This window comes from Cupressus sempervirens, chromosome 7 (genome assembly GCF_028749045.1).
Source record: "Cupressus sempervirens isolate cs-2001-9-10 chromosome 7, ASM2874904v1, whole genome shotgun sequence".
In the NCBI taxonomy this organism is placed as follows: Eukaryota; Viridiplantae; Streptophyta; class Pinopsida; order Cupressales; family Cupressaceae; genus Cupressus; species Cupressus sempervirens.
The window spans coordinates 864,794,907-864,812,137 of record NC_143124.1 but is presented as its reverse complement, the minus strand read 5'-3'; positions in this window follow the sequence as shown (position 1 = coordinate 864,812,137).

Below are 17,231 nucleotides of genomic sequence, written 5' to 3'. Positions count from 1 at the left end.
CTCACTCGAGAATAGGACAAGCTATTCCAGATGGGCACTCTTAAGTCCTCTAAGTCACATGCCTTGGCTACCAACCAAGGCAAAAAAGAACAACAAGGACAAAGTAGTAACAATAATAGTAAGGACAAGAAACAAAATAATAGCAAGGAGAAAAAGGATCATATATTAATTTCTTCAAAAGAAACTATTGATACACCATCTTCCAAGGGCGATAAGCCTAAGAAAGAAAAGGTCAAATGTGCCTATTGTGAAAGACCTGGTCATGATGAACATAAATGTTTGCAGAAACAACTTGATCACTTGACATACATTCTTGAGAAGAATAATATCTGTGTTCCTGAGTCTATCAAAAAAAGTTCTAATGAAGGGTCTAACAAAGAAAAAGAAAATAGCAAGGGGAAAGGAAAGGGCAAGGCTCCTTTTGCATTTTCTTCCTCACCATCCACTTGGGTTCTTGATTCAGGTACTTCACACCACATGGCTTCATCTAAGGAAGAAATTGTATCCTTCGAGCCATGTACTATGCCTTCTATGTTGAAGAGTGATAACACTCCTATTGAGGTGTGTGGGAGAGGGTTTGTTGATATGGGGGATGGTACATTCCATGATCTTCCTTTTGTACCCTCATTGTCAACTAATCTCCTATCAGTAGACCAGATCACTCACACAAGTTTAGGCAAGCGGGTTGAGTTCACTCCTGATTCAATGGAGATATGTGAGTTGAACAATGATTCTACAATTGCAGTTGGGAGAGCAGGTCATCAATCATGACTCTATATGTTTTCTCACCTTGTTCCTAATCCTCCTTTGACTATTTTTCTCACTCACTCTAATGATGTGATCAAATTATGGCATGAGCAGTTTAGCCATCTTAACTTCCACTACTTGCATCAGTTTAACCAACAGAGCATGGTCACAAGGTTTCCTTCTACGTTGACATTAGAGTCACTTGGAATACATGATAGATCTTCTAATGGGTCAGATTCACTTGAGCAGTCTTCTACCTCCACTTTTGATGCAGAGAGTGATTCAGAGGACTCACCTCCTTCCTCTCCTAGTCATCATTCATAGGTTGATGATTCTCCTCTAGATTCTCCATCTTTTGGTCCACTTTGGGCTAGACAGACCTTGCAGTTTGTAGGTGATTGGGTTGGGGATCCATCAGACACCAAGAAGACTCATTCACAATTCCAAGATGCTCTACATATCTTCATTGCTACTGCCTCAAATCCACAGTGCTTTCATGAGGCTTCTGGTATTTCTGACTAGGATACAGCTATGCAGGAAGAGTATAGTTCCTTGATAAGGAACCACACTTGGGATCTTGTCCCTTTTTCTAAGGGAAGAAAAATTGCTCGATGTAAGTGGATCTATCCGAAAAAATTTGCAAGCTTTGCTGGGGGTATGGGATGCTTCATCTTTTGGGGGGGGGGCGCTTCCTCTCACTTGGAGTCCTAATTTTCTTTGGGGAGTCTCTTTTCTCTCTCTTTTGGGGGAATTTTATGTACATGGGTACTTCATCAGGCTTGACTTGTCGGGACCCATTTCTACATCCACCTAAGCTTTGCTTATGGGGGGGTGTTAGTGTAGTTTTTTATTTTTCCTACACTTTTGATAATCTCGCTTAGGTTAATAAAGCATGTCTTATTAGGTGAATGGTTGTGAGGTGTCACCTTCCTACATGTGAGTATCCATTAGCTATCTTGGGAAGATACTTTGCTATCTTTAGTCCGATAGATGGTTGCTCCTCATTGGTTGGTGTTGCCACCTCCTCCCTCTTCCTAGCCTATATAAGCATTCTACCTAGCTTGTATTTGCATTTCTTGTTTTTGCATCCTCTTAATGCTATTTTGCTTCCAGCATTTGCATTAGTCTCTTGGAGACTAACTCTATGATGCTATTTTGATTTCGTATCATTTGCATTCATAGTTTAGATATTTATTCTTTGCACTAGTTTTCTGGGTTATTAATCTTATCAGATTCTAACAGAAACAACCCTTTATCAAAACATTAGCAAAACTTGAACAATCTTCCTCTCACTGAAATTAGATTTATTATTTTAATTTAGTAAAAAGTTAAAGATAATTTATTTACTAAGAAAATAAAACTAAAAAAAAGTGAAATGGTAGTATCAATGTAAAAAGAGAGTGAACAAAAAACTATATTTGTAGAAGTGATTAGAATTACTCACTTAACTATAATGTATTAGGTGTGATGAATATTCTTATAACAAAAAAAATTTCTTTCTATTGATCACATATTAAAGTCAAATAACATGCTAATTGATCTTACTTTACATGTAAAGACAAGTATAAATTTTAATTTCTTTTAAGATGACTCAAATTTTTTCAAAGTTAATTAGTCATACAAATATGTGTGCATCAAAATCAGTGTCATGGGATTCCCTTTCTAAAATATAAAAATTAATATTCTTCTCTTAGGTTTAAAATTTTTTTGCTGATTTTTGAAAGGCCAAATTATGAAATCAATTCAGCCACTATGCTTGGGTTTCATGCATTACTTGAGGTTCCTTGCATATGACTCTCTATTTGAGCTCTCCTTATATGTTCTCCATCTTTCATATCATATTTAGTTAGCAGAGTTTTTTTTCCTAGTTTATAATGGCTTCGGCCAACTACGACTCAGTAGTTGATACTGGTGTTCACACTGCTACTTTGGAAAGCCATGACACCTCCATTGAACAAAAATTTTCACAAGTTTTTTTGAAGTTTTTTGATGAGGTAATGCTAATATTATCCTTCCTCTACAAGAATTTGACTCTGCATGTGAATGGTTAGAACACCATACTTTGATAGGGTATTTTTTGGGTAGGACTCCTCCTAAAGCCATGCTCTGAGAATGGGTTAACAAGATCTAGACTCCTCATGGAGTCTACCTTGATGCTATGCAAAACCTTACCAAAGGTTTTTCTTATTTCACTTCACTAACCTATCCCAAGCTAATGTGATATTTAGAAATGGCCCTTGGTCAGTTTGCTCCTCCTTGCTTTTGTTCCAATGACAGTTGTAAGACTTTATCATTTTTTATGACAAAAATCTTAGGGTGTATGTTTGGGTTTAGTTCCATGGTCTACCTTATCCTTGCTGGTCATTTATTGAGTCCATTGCCAACACTCTTGGCCAAGTTGTTACTAAGGAGCACAAGAATTTTTTTAATGCTCCCCCTCGATGACATGTTTGTGTTGACATCAATCTCTCTAAGGATTTTAAGGATTCTGTAGAGATTCAAGTTGGTTACAATACCTTCTCTGAAAAGGTGCTCTATTTGAACCTATCCAACACCTTTTATAGGCATCAGTTAGCTAAACATAGGATCAAGGATTACCCTTTTGGTAGTACCTAGGGTTAAACCCTAACCTGAGAATGCTCCTACTAAGCTAGTGGAAAGAACACAAAAGGAGGAATGGAACACTATTGGGCACAAAGGAAAGGCCTCTTTGGCTCCCATTAAAATGTATGCTACTATAGGTTTTTTTTCTCCTATACAAACATGAATAAAAAACTCAACCATTAAAAGGTTGATGGTGGTTTTCTCAGAGTCAAATCTTATTGATTCACAGGTTTCACACGCTTTTTTTTTACATGTGATAAAGGTGGCTGCAAGGGCTACCACTCCTATTGTGATTCACACTTCACTTGCCACATCTTCCATTACAACATAGAATGTATGACATTCTCGCAGTCCTCTCAGATGTGCTGAGAAGCTAGCAGAGAAGTAACAAGCTATCATTCTAGGAGATTTTCCTTTTGGTTTTACCCCAGTTTCTACCTTTTTAAAAAATAGTTACTCCTCTCTCAAGGACAAAGAAGATATGAAAGACGTTTCATGAATTTTTTATAATGGGATGTACAAGGTCTCACAAATGTCTCCAAAAAGTACTATGTCAAGGATACCCATCATAGACTTGGCAATTTAGATTTTCTTTGTATGCAAGAAGTTAAATTTTTTAGTTTCATGCTTTCTTCTACATGTCATGCCATTTGGCCAGACAACATTATGTTTTTGTCTTAGTATAAAACTACTAGAGGTGGTATGGTTACTATCCTATCACCTCACCTTCATTCTATTATTATTTCACATGCTTCTAACCCCACAAACATAATCATCTAAATTTTTCTTTGTCTCAATAATTATTCTTTTGGTACAAATAATGTTTATGCTTCCAATGATGTTGTGGGAAGATTTAAACTATGGTGCTGGATGATTGACAACTTGCCTCCTACAACTTGGGTAATGTGTAATGATTTTATTATGGTTCAAATGGCTTCTAACTAAGAAGGCATTTAGCCTTTTTGCTGGGCAGTTGGGGAATGTGAAGCGTGGTACTATGTGCACAATAAGTTGGTCCTATTTGATCCCAGTGCTAACCCCTACTAACAAAGTGTGGTTTGGCACACTTGGTCTAATTTTTGAGCTTTCTCTGACTAGATATTGATATATCTTTATTGTGCTATGATTACTACACAATCCCTTTTTCCCTTTCCAAGGAGCGAGAGTTACTTGTCATTCCACTACTAGATGTGACATTGATAGACCACTATCCCATTTATTTTTCTATTTTTTGGCAAATAGCTATCTAACATGTAGTTAGAATGCAATTTTTCCTCAACTTATCAATGCTGATGCATTATTCTACTTTTTCTCACATCCTATGTGTTTGAAATTTAGAGCCACATCCTCACTCTCAATCTAGCTAGCTTCAATGGTGGAATAATGCGATTATGAGAAGCACTAGATTTTTTTTGCATCTATGGGAGGTAGTTAGCAGTTTTTAGAAAAAGGTCTTATGAAACAATTACAAAGGTGCTTAGGAAGACTTCAAAAGCTCTTACCCTTTACTAGTTTGATGTTGACATACAAACCTAGTTTGCCAAGCTTCACCATGATAAACAGATTATGGATAACTATGCTACTTGAGGGGCCCAAGTAAAAGATCATCTACATTGGTTGGAGATTGGCAATAAAGCTTCTTAAGAGTTCTTTTAGGCTTTCAAAGCTTGTCATACCAAAGTTGGAATTAAAAAGATTAAATAGGGAAAAACTATTTTCTCCAATCTCCCTAACATCCTCCAAGCTTTTATGTATCATTATGATTTTTTTTTCTTTGTAGGGAAATTCATTTGGAAGCTCTCAAAAAGTATGTTTATATTACTCCAAACCACCTAACAATTGATCAATGGGCTTTCTTTGAACAACTTCTCACCATTAGTGACCTTAAAGAGACTATGTTTTCTATTGTAGATGACAAGTCGCCTAGGTGTGATGGGTTCCCTTGTGAATTTTACAAACACCTCTAGAATTCTATAGGTCCATACCTACACAAAGTCTATCTAGAAGCTTAGCATACTAAGATCCTAGAAGCCATTATTAACAAAGGAAACATTAAATTCATACCTAAATTTAATGACCCTAAGCATATTTTTAATTTTCAATCACCTTGCTGAATGTGTCACACATGATCATTTATAAGGTGATATCTCTTAAGATTCATCATCTCTTTCCTTTAATTATAAGGCCAAATAAAATTGTCATCATTAAGTCTAGGTATATTCTTGACAACATCATAGATATTTGGAAAGGCATTGAATGGGCTCACAAATCCAATTAGTAGACTTTATTTTTGAAAATTGATTTTGCCAAAGCTTATGATCACATTGAATAGCCTTTTATTTTGGCTATGCTTCAGGAATTATGGTTTGGCCCTAACTTTCTTCAATCTATGGAGATGCTCTTTAGAGATGCTTTTGCTTGTATTATAATTAACAATTCTCAATTTGAAGCCTTCAAGCTCTTCCAATCCATTAGGTAGGGTTTCTCTTTGGCTCCATCCTTGTATATTCTTATGGCTAAAGGGTTTGGATACTTACAATCCCACTATGTTTCCTCTAGTTTGGTTCATGGCATTTCCTTTCCTAAATCTTCTTCCTAGCTTGTCAATGGGCATTTTTATGATGATTCTTTCCTCACTCTTTTGGAAGATGAGGAGAGCATTACTAATTCCTTGTAATGCTTGGACACCTTTTGTCAAGCTTTTGGTTTAGGTATTTAATGGCACAAGACAATCTATTATAGGAAATATTTTCTTCTAGCTCTGGCTTGGATTTCTCAATTTGAGTAGAAATGGGCCATTCATGGGGAGATTTTCCACTTTGTGGGAATTTCCTTTGCTTTCTAAGCTTCATCAATGGACTTATGGAATGCTTTGCTCATGAAAATTGAAAAAAAGCTTGATTACTAGCTTACTAAACCCCTTTCTCTTGCAAGGAAATTCTAGATTTGTTCAAAGGTATTGGTGGCTACTCATGTTTATTATTCCTCATGTTAGGCTCCTTTTGAAGCATTTTACCTTAAGTAGGAACACTTTCTTTGTGACTTTCTTTCTAGGGTGTTTGGTTACGATCACCATGGTTTTCCCCATGTTGCCTAGAATTTTTATCATCTCCCCAAAGAGTCTAAAGGTCTTGGCCTTCTTTCCACTTAGAAAAAAGGCCTCACACTCTATGATAAGTGGATTATTCATGTTATCATTGGTGATGAAGCTCAAAAAGTATTGGTTCAGCACTGCATCACTTCCGAATTTCCTATCAACAAGTCTACATGGAAGGGGATTAGCTTTCAAACCCTATATTTTCATGTTGCAACCTATTCAAATCAAAGGATCTCTTGTTATCAAGATCATATGAAAGGCTTGGCAAGCTATCAAGCCTTGGCTTTTCTAGGCTAGTGATGGGTTTTGTGATGGGCTTTCTTTTAATCAATGCAACCTTTAGTGGTTGCTGTTATTTTCCATTCAATGTGTTCCTCTATCCAAGACTCAAGGTGCTAGTGCTTTGTGCATTTTCAAATGTGGCATCAAGACTCCTAATCACCTATTTTATTGGGTTTCTATAAGTCTCAAATCTTGAGAGGGTATTCAAGTCTAGTTCTATCTTGTTTGTGAAGATCGGTTGACTTTTGATCTGCTCTCTGCAATTCCAAATCATTTATTTTGCAAGGTGGGAATTTAGTCTATTTGACCTTGGTGGAAGGATTGGAAGTGGTATTCTAAATCACCCTTCACTAGTTACAAGCCATTCTTAGGATATTGATGGATGTCTTCTCATCTTACCATGGTGGATATCATTAACCAATGATGGCATTTACAACCTTCTCTTTATTAATGGAGGATTCATTTTGGTACAATTTGGTCTACAACCTCTGAGCCCAAAATTTCCCATTTTGCTTGGTGCCTACTTTTTCAAGGACTTCTCCTTGGGCTATAGCTTGAGCATATTGGGGTTGGTGTTGCTTGATATCAATTTTGTGGGCAACCAAGATCATTTCTCCATTTATTTATTTTTCTATCAACAGGGTCAAAATTACTAGAATCTTCCTCATCTTTCTTTTTCTCTTTGGTCATTTCAGAAAATCATACTGATTGGATTTCATGCTCATTCTTTAGTCCTCATATTTCTTCATTTGAAGTGTGTTATTCTTCTCTAATAGATATTCTACTTTTTGTATCACTTTCACTAAAATTTCCATTATCATATAGAACTTCAGTGTCTTCCTCCTAATACTGTGTATCCTTCTTCTACATTCCCATCTCCTTCCTTCACTTTAAGGATTTTTTAAGTTCTTCTCTTTCTATTTCAAGTTTTTGTAGTGCAATTTGTATATCAAGCTTCTCATTTTCAATGATCTTTCCCAACTTTTAAGCTTCTATTTCCACAATCTCATCTCTCAATTTGTTAGACTTCCACTAAGAGAACTAGGCTCTAATACCAATTCTTTGAAGTCTAACAAGAAAGTAAGATACCAAGATATGGGATGAATTAGGACCTATAATATTTTACCCTTTCAAATAAATATTCAACCAGATAACTTCACCTTAAACTCTTATCTCAACAATATCACAAATCACATAAATATTTTATTGCACTAATGTAGTAGATCTAAAAACTAATCGCATCTATGAAACGTGTAAGAAAATGATCAACACATAACTCAAATATTTTATTTATCTAGAAACTCTCCAACATGAATCTAAAAATAGGTTGGGGATGACACCCATAAATATTCACTACTTCAAAAGTAAAATCTTCCTTCTAGGGCTATAAATTTGATCACTTCTAATGATCTAACCTATGAGAGGTCTTGCCTAGTAAGATCTTACAAGACTATGTAGTCTACCTTGATTAAAGGATTTAAAAATTTCAACTAAATAAGACCTTTGTTAAGAAGTTTAAAAATATCTATTATAACCATTTCATTAAGATATTTACCCTAAAAAACTTGTTAGAATATATCAGTATCGGATCCATCGATTTTCTCTTCAAATGCTAATAGTGGATCTCCTCTTTACAATCTCTTATATGATCTCTAATCTAGTATATTTGTAGTCTACCCTTCACTACTCTACTTGGTCACTCTATTTGGTTTCCCTTGACAATTCACCTCTAGCATCCAAACTTACAACCACTTTTGCTACATTATGAAATTAGGGTTTTGATCCTCTTCTTATAATCATATGTAGAAGTTTTTGGATCAAAACCAACAATCCAGATCCTTCACTTTTTCCACTTAGTCCTTCCATTTTTCATATTGGATGATCACCTGACATAGGGACTCATGATACATAATAGAATGTATGATCACCTCTGCAATTGACTCATTGAGTAAAAACACATCTCTAGATTAAAAAAAATACTTTATCTTTGTGTTTGTGCCATTCCAAACAATTTTGTCAAAACTTGTCTACTCAACACTTAAACATTCTAATTTTTTTGTATGTTGACACATGAAAATCATTGATTTGATTTATACTATGTGAGTCGACATCTATACACCTAGGATTAACTATCTTTTGGATGACTCGACTTGTATTGGAGTATTCTGTGACTATAGAATTTCTTGATAGTCACTACTACTTAGGTCATATATGAAATATATACAAGTCTAATTACAAGGCTCTTCCCATATAGGATGGCTCATTCCCAATGATGACAGAACAACTCTTCCAAGTAAATGACTAATTTTTCAACACTAATAGACAACATAACTTAGGGATCAACAATTGGCCTCCATTATCATCTACAGTACTGATCTTCTTGGTACCTCCTTATGCAATCATACTTCACCAATATATTCACTTCACCTCTATTTCTCTACTCTTCATAGCTTCCCATTAAGATCACCAATAAAAAATGAAACAATGTTAGAAAATATCTCATATGTCTCCTTAAATCGATAATTATGATCTTTTGTTGCTTTCACATTGCCATAGATCTTAGAGTTAGGTCAAATTCATCAAATCCTTCCATCATTTTGTTCTCCATCATCCTTCTTGATAATTCTAGAAACTTCTCATCAAATAATTTCCTTGGATCGATTAATAAACTCTCTTTATGCATTGAATACTCGAGTTCATCAATCCTTATCTTCCATGGGCTTTGACTAATACAAAATTCCAAATATGTCAGCGTGAAAGTCATTTTTTTTACAAACTATAACTTTTGTTGTCACTCAAAAATTATTATGTTCTTGTACTTGATCATCACCATGTAGCTTAGTGTATAATGTTCTATATTTCTCAACATTCATTGGCTTGTTTGGCCATTATTACACTCAGACGATACTAAACTTCCTTCATCAACTTGGATTGGTTGTTCATCTTCTCTTCTAGGTCCTTCACTGACCAACCAATATTGATACTTGGTCATGCTTATATTTTAACTCAACTCTTGTCATTTCTCCTAGACATCAATTTCAACTAACTTCACTTCATGTATTGATTAAACAACACATTATCTTTTTAATGACTAACTTATCAAGTGGCCATTATAATTCTATGATACTTAACTTCTCTTTTTTTAACAACATGACTAGCTCACCTTGGTATCTCATTCTTTTCAAATCCTCTTCATCAATAAATAGATATGATAGTCTACATTCTTAGTAAATGTCTATCTAGTAGTTAGATAATATGTCTTACCAATAGGTTTGATATTAGTGATAACATAATGATTGATACTATTATAGTTTCCAACAATACATATATAGATATATCCATACATACACACACACACAGATACGTACACACACACACACACACACACGCACACGCACACACACACACACACACACACACACACACACACACACACACACACACACACACACACACACACACACACACACAAATATACATATATATGTTGGTAATTTGGTTAAGCATAGTTGATAGAGTTTTCTTTTATGAAAGCATATCACTCTTTTTTATATGGAAGAACTTTTGGTGAAATCTAAAAGAATAATACTTTGAAAATTGACTAACTACACAAAAGGAAAATAGACTTAAAGAGACTAATTTTTATTGGCCCACTTCATTAGAATCTATTGAAGAATTGTGTACTTTAGGCAAGCTAGTATAGATGGTACATGACACGAGTAAGAGCATTAAAAGTAATATTAAGCTTTGTATGACACTAGTGTTGGCTATTTTTGCTCCATTCAGCCCATCATAGATAACTAATCTAAGAAATCTTCAATGGGCTAGATTCTTTGTAGGTGGGTTAACACAGAAAGTTTGTGGTTAATATTTCACACTAGCTTGGTCTATTCTTATGTCGAGTAGCTGAATTTTTGGCTTGCTCTATTCTTTGACCAAGTGGCTCTGTCTATTATTTTAGCAAGTAAGTTGGTAGTGGAAAGTGTTAACATCACAAGTTATCCGATGTTTTCTCATGCCACATGTCACCATTCTAGAAAAGCATTTGTAGCTCTATAATTCTTCATGCTCATGTGCCCATGTTATTTTCATGTGTTCCAACCATCATGTTGTCCATCTTTAAGTGGTTAATGGAGTTGGACCTAGAGAACAAGAATTAAATTTTCATGCTTTTGCATTTTTCCTTCCATGTATCTTCATTTAAGTTTTTGTAATGTAGCATTTATCAATCCTTTAAGGCCCAAAATTGTGCCATTTGGTGGAGGTTGAATTTTCATGCTACCCCTTCCTACACCCTCTTTTTTCTAATTTTCCATGATGATTTGTACTAGCTTAGATATTTTGGGGCTTGTGTATGTGAGTGAGAGTTGTGGGCCATGCTAATGTTATGTTTCTCAAACTTTGCGACTTTTTTTAAACGATTAATGACTGGATTTCCTTCTCATTTTACAAATAGATGTTTTCTTGCAAACTAGTGAGGGTCAATAGGTTAACTTAACATGTATATACAAATGGGTTAACACTTCATATTATCCCATCATACATTTTTTGACAGTAGCATGATTTAATTTGCTGCAACCATGATACATTACCATGGTAATTTCCTTAATCCTAGCTAACTATTTTGGCCTTCTTTATGTGATGAAATGAATTTACATGCATATTCATTTCCTAGAGGGATTTAAATCTATTAGTTATTTCCTTCTACCAATTGAGCATAATTTTTCAGCATTTAACATGATCTACAGAGTTAATATTTCATTTGCAGATCACCAAATTTTAGTAGATGGTCGTTGCTTTTTCCATTCACAAATTTGATGGAAATCATGGACCATATGTGTCCAATTTGAGGGAATGATGGAGATTTGGGTTTGGAACATATTTATACCATTTTCTCGGGCATCTTTCTAGTTAGTTCTTTGATTATACCTCCTTCGAGTTGCAATTTTTTCTCCTTGGAGAGTTAGTGTTATGTGCACCTCAAGTTCTCTTTTGTGATGTTGTTTTTGAACCTTTACTCCTTCTAAAATAGTATAGTAGTGATCCTTTTTGGCCCTATGTCAAATTTTCTACTTCTCTTCTAAGTGTTCCTAGCTATAAGTTGGTGTGATTTTCTATAAATCCTTGGCTTGAAAGTCAAATGTTTATGAGGCACATGGGAGATAATTTAATAAAATAAGTTTAATTTGGGTGTAATCCAGTTTAAAAGTTACGAACAATTTTCCACCTTTTGAATGCCATACCTTGTTATACTTCATGCACTTAAGTTAATAGGGTTTTCCTATGATCAAACTATTAGAATAATGTCAAGTTATCAGTTGTTTATTCAAAGTTGTCTAACACTCATATTTTTGGTGAATTGCCTTCATTTTAAATCAAGTTTATTTTAATTTTTTCTCTATATCCTCTTTTTCTATAAGTTCAAGTTTAGTTTTAGTAGGTGATTCCAGGGAATTGGACCCTCCACACCAAAGATTAATCCTATTTTTGGCATACCCACAGGCCAAGGATCATCCCACATTTCACTTGATTGTTTGAAGTTTCTTTTCAGCACAAGGGTGCAATCTAACTGACAATAGTATTTTGGCATGCCCAATAGGAGTCTCTTATCCCATTAGTATTAGAAAAGAGTGGCACATAGTCTTCTTGTTTTGTGTGCACAACAATTCCATATTTTTAATAGTCCATGTTATCATACTTGGCAATTCTTTTTTTTTGATGTGTGCAAATCATAATTTTTAGCTTATGATCAAGAACCAAACTAGGCAGAGTAAGGATTATAATTTACCTAGAAATCTCTTTCCTGTAAGAAGAAAGCCTAGGACACCCAAGGACACCTAGCCTTCTATATGTTAGTTTACTATTTCTAATCATAATTCTACTAGCACTTCCAATCATATCCCTACTCATACAGTACTTCCTAGTCCACCATTATCACCTCCAAGAGTAGTTCAAGTACCATTGAACCCTCCTATAAATAGGTATCATCATTTTGTGACCTTTAATCAAGGCAACCTACTAAATTTATAACACCATGGTGATATCCCAATTGCAGCCCTTAAGAGTGATCAAAGTACTCCTATTGAGAATATAATAGATAATGCATCTCTTTGTGGCATGTTGGCTTCTTATTTGACACAATTTTAACAACCTCTTAAAAGGATTAGAACCCATAGGAATTGGCTAAAAACCATAATTGGTATTATGAGAAATAAGTTAAAAGGACCAACTGACAAGACATTGATGTCTTCTCCACTTTGAATTCTGTAGGATTCATATGAGTATACCCATAAATTCAATCCTTATTTCTTTATAAAATTCCAAACTCTCAACATGAAATCCTATAATATTAACCTCCACATACTCAATAAGAATTAACTTATGAATCCATCTATCTCCTTAGTTGCGTCTTTTCCTATGACAAAATCTCCTATTTTGACATTTCTAGGAACAAAAGAATCATTGATTCTATTACAAGCCCTATGTATTTCTTGTTTATCATTTTTAATTTCTATAAAATATCCATTGTCCCCATTCCCTTTGGAATATACTTAGGAAAAAGATGAAGGGGTTGGGGGCATCCATTAACACATATTAAAGAAAATTTGTCAAAAAGAAAAATACTTGTCAAGTCATGGCCTAGCCTCCTATCTACACTAGGGCATACAGAGGGTCTAATTAGCATCCTATCCTCGAATAACCCTCTCTATTATATCGGCTAGCATATTGGAAATTGGAAAAACAAAACCATTATAAAAAGAAGTAGAATTGGAGTAAGGGTAAACCCTTTGCCATAACCTTGTCCACAGCTGCACCAACACATTTTCTCCATTATCCTTCATGCCTTTAATTAAATCATGACCAATGTGCTCTATATTTTTATAGAGGATGATGTGCATTAACAAGGAGTAATGGTGTAATCTGAAATTCCCCATCGCTCCACACTGAGAAATAGTAATCTCATTGTGTATAACATTTATAATGTGGTTCACAAAGTCATACCCTACATTATGGTGCAACTCTTGAATGTCGAAGGACATGATATAAATGTTCCCACAAGATTTCATTTTTCCATCTAAGACAATCACCTTATGTAATCCAAATACAATATACTAGAAGTATTTTCTAAAAAATTCTAGGGTCATGAAGTCTCCTACCTTCTTTGGGAGCTCACATTTTTCTTTCTTTGACTTAGGGATATGTCTTTGAATAACCTTCCAATGAAGAAATTCTTTTGATTCTTGAATTTCTCATTGATCTTCTCTATCACAATGGGCTTTGTCATTGGTCCTCAAAGGTCAAAAACTTCAATAAAGGTTTCTCTATCCAAGATGCATAGTAGACTCATATCCTTCCTATGAAATCCATGAGTTGTAGGATTGTAGGATTTAATTGGAGTGTCCCATTGGAAATGGCCTTAATATTATTATTTATTTATTACAATTTTTCCAGAAAAGAATGCATTTAATTCTTAAACTCTATTCACCATTTTCCTTGTGGAAATAACTGTCTCCTTGGGCATTCTTTCTTTTGAAGAAAAATTGGCACCGACCTATCAAAGAATGAAATATATGGACCTAACTTAGTGAGCAAGGGAGAACAAATGGATAGTGCCTCTATACATTAGCATTTTGCTCCCTGCAATACAATATAACTAATGTGGATACTCTGAGAAGCCAATTTAATAACACTTATGTTTTGTTAGAGAAAACTCTCATTTTTTTTAATCTTGGTTTCTTTTCTATCTTCTAGCTCATCCACCTCCATCTATTGATCTATACGCTCATTTGTTGTATTAGCATCAATTTGGGTTCTTTGATCTTTGACCTTTGTGATAGGTGTAGTTGTAGTCCTCCAAGTCCTTAGCTCATTCTCAACGTTAGTCACACTTTTCTCTAGTATATATCTTTTTGTTAGTTCTTCCTCATATTTTTTCATGGTTTCAATGGATATGCTATGAGTTTGATATAGTTGGTCTTCAAGAGTATTCATTTTTCTCTTACCCATGAGTGATGTAGTGTTCATTAGATTTTGAATTTGGTCACTTGAAGTAGTAGTCACATTCCAAAATATCACATTTTCTTGGGGTGTGTGTCTTACTTCCATTAGAGTTGGCATGCTAGATTTAGGGTTGATGCTCCATACTACCATTGCCTAGGAGTCAACATTCAATCTAGACCATTATAACTCTCCTATAATATTTGTCTCCTCAAATGAGATAAATTTATCTTGTCTTCTTATTTGATCTAGCATGAAGGATGAACTGAGCTCCCATCCAGTGAAAAGTAACATCCCACTTCTTTGCACTAGCTCACTAGCCTCATCCATAGTGAGAGTTTCACTATTTGGTTCATACTCTTGGAGTTTCTAGACTACTTCAGCTACCTTTTCTTATGAATCTCTTGGTTGTAATTGGAGAGTGAGTTCATTCTACTTAGTCTTGAACAAGAATTATTTGAACTACTTTGAATTCATGAATTCATCATCCTTCATAAATTCTTGATCTTGGATTGTCCTTTGATCTTGCATCCTTGTTTGAAGCTCAGGTCTATTTAGGATTTGTTCATTATGGCTTGCTTGCCTTATTAAAAAGTTATGCCTAATATCATCAAAATATTTTTCTCCCCTTGGTAGGACATGTAGTTCATTTTCCCTTACCTTATCTAGGATCTCTATCATTGTTTTATTATTCCCACCACCTTAGGCGCATGATGAAATTTCTAGCTAATCATCTTCAACATCAATTTCTATTACATCATCATGTTGTGGAGATTCGGGCATTTCTCTATCTCTTATTTTAGGAGGGACTTGAGATCTTATGGTATCAAAATTTTCTAAGCATTTATTATACCTATCTAGGTACCTCTCCTCATGGTATAAGCTTTTAAAGGATGAATCTTTCTATTTCATATCATCTTCTACCCTCATGAGCTCTCTCCACTTTATGGTCATATTTTTGTAGTGTTTTGTCTCTAGGTAGTTCATAATGACATCCTCCTCCTAATAGGGTTTTCTATTTGGTAGAGTGTACTTCCTCATCTACTTCATGGTGTGCCTAACAAGGTCATTAAGATCATAGGTCTTAGTAGGAGTAGTAGGTAATAAGAATTCACTCCTAAATCCATCTATTTCCTCAATTGCATGTTTGCATATGACAAAATCTCCTATTTTGACATTTTTGGAAACAAAATAATAATGTTTTATTGCATGCCCTAGGTATTGCATGTTCATCATTATTAGTTTCAAAAAATATCTATTATCCCCATTCTCTCTAGAATATACCTAGGAAAAACATGATGGGGTTGGAGGCATCCATAAATCCTTATTAAAGGAAAATTATCAAAAAGGAAATGACTTTCCCAGTCATGGCCTAGCCTCCTATCTTCATTAGGGTATCTAGAGGGTCTAATTAGCATCTAAAAACCCCCGGCCCCTCTCTATTATATCAGGTAGCATAATGGAAATTGGAGAAACAAAATCATTGTTAAAATCAATAGAATTGGATTAAGGGTTAAAACTTTTCCATAACCTTGTCCATGGTTGCACTGATCAATTTTCTCCATTCTTCTCTATCCCTTCAATAGAATTAGGACTAATGTGCCCTATATTTTTGTAGAGGATGGTTTGCACCAATAATGAGTAATGGTGGAATTTGGAATTCCACATCTCTCCCCTTTGAGAAGGAGTAATCTCATTGTGTATAAAATTTATAATGTGGGTCACAAATTCATACCTTACATTATGGTGCAACTCTTGAATGTCTAGGGCCATGATATAAATGTTGTTAGGATAATTCATTGTGTCATCCAGTCCAATCACCTTATCTACTCTAAACATAGTTTCGTAGAAGTATTTGCTAAAAAATTCTAGGGGCATGAAGTCTCCTACATTCTTTGGTTGCTCACCCTTTTATTTCTTGGACTTATGGATATATCTTCACATAAACCTTCATTTAAAGAATTTCTTCTGATTCTTTAATGTCTCATTCATCTTCTCTAGCTCAATGGGGTTTGTCATTGGTCCTCCAATTTCAAAAACTTTAGTGAAGGTTTCTCTATCCAAGATGTACAATAGACTCATATCCTTCCTCTAAAATCCATGAGTTGTAGGATTGTAAGATTTTATTAGAGCCTTCACCAAGTCTACATCCAATATCACCGATGGTATGATTAACTTTTCCAAGTTTCTAATCCAAGGGTTGTAGACTAGTAGTTTGACAAACCTATTGTTGCAAAAATACCAAACCAACTCATTTCCATTAGTCTCTAGCATGGTCACATCTCTGTAAAAGGTTTATATAGCTTTGAAAATGTGTGAATTTTTTGTTTGCGTATGGAATGATCTTGGTAGAAATTAAACCCACTCCTCAACTTATAATTTGGTTAACTTAGTCTTTGGTTGTTCAACACCTTGAATGGTCTCTTCAACATTGACCTATAATATCAACTTTCCCTCTTCTTTTTCCATTTTTTTCTGAATTAAATTTCTCCAAACACTTCTT